We start from the raw sequence: 1,106 nt of genomic DNA, 5'->3' as shown, positions 1-1,106 counted from the left end.
TATATATGTATGTATACACACACACACATATTCTTAAAAATGAACTTTCCTAAGCATGCAGATAATAACCATCAGTAGTCTAGATATATGTTGGAAAATTCTTTTGCTATGTCAGCCTATGAAACAACAAAAAATTTAAATTTGCCCTTGGTCCTATGAAGTCTTCTGCTACTCTAATAACAGTGGCTGCATGACAAAAAAGAGAAAGAAAAAAAGGAAGACTGGTAATAAAGGCAGTAAAATCCACAGTTTTTAGACCCTCTAAATAAATGAAATAATTTCTTATCATTTTTAAATAGTTCCTTTGAATTTTTTTTTTAATTTTTACAACTTAGTCTTTACTAGATATAGCTAATTGTCTGGGAAACCTACCTTTGTAATGAGAAAACAAAACAAAAGAACAACAACAAAAAAGCAAAGCCAATTACATCTGCAACAATCTATAGTCACACTGGCCCAACTCTTTCATGATGGAGGAAGAGCAATTCTTCATGTCTTCACCAGATTCAACATTGTCATTAAAATTATAAAGCATATAACTTCATTTTATTTTTGTTTTCATTTTCCTTGTAATTATTGTATATGTGGTTTTCTGGGTTCTGTGTGCTTACTTTAATCTGCTAAATTTCATCCCAGTCATCACATGTTCCTCTGAATTCCTAATAGTCAGTTTCTTTCTGTACAATAATGCCTCATTACACTGATAAAACACAAGTTGTTTAGCTATTCCCTAAACAATGGATACTTCATTTCAATTTATTTGCTTTCACAAGTATTATTCTAAATATCTTGGTAGATAGATAAATAGACAGGTGTATGTGTGTGTGTGTGTGTGTGTGTGTGTGTGTGTGTGTGTGTGTGTGTCTTTCTTTCATTCTTGGACCTCCTGAAGATATATCCTCAGCAATGTTGCTGCTGTGTCCAAGCATGTGAACATTTCAATTATGGTTTCTACAAAATTCCAGCTGGTTTTAGAAAATAATTGAGCCAATTCATGGCTTTATAGTTTTCCCAGTATTTCACATGACAAAATAAGAGACCTCCAAATAATTTATATTCTTAAACTATCTTTAATAGTGGACTTAATACTGAATTTTGATTGTTTT

Source organism: Trichosurus vulpecula, chromosome 6 (assembly GCF_011100635.1).
Source record: "Trichosurus vulpecula isolate mTriVul1 chromosome 6, mTriVul1.pri, whole genome shotgun sequence".
In the NCBI taxonomy this organism is placed as follows: Eukaryota; Metazoa; Chordata; class Mammalia; order Diprotodontia; family Phalangeridae; genus Trichosurus; species Trichosurus vulpecula.
Note: the sequence above shows the minus strand (reverse complement) of the source record.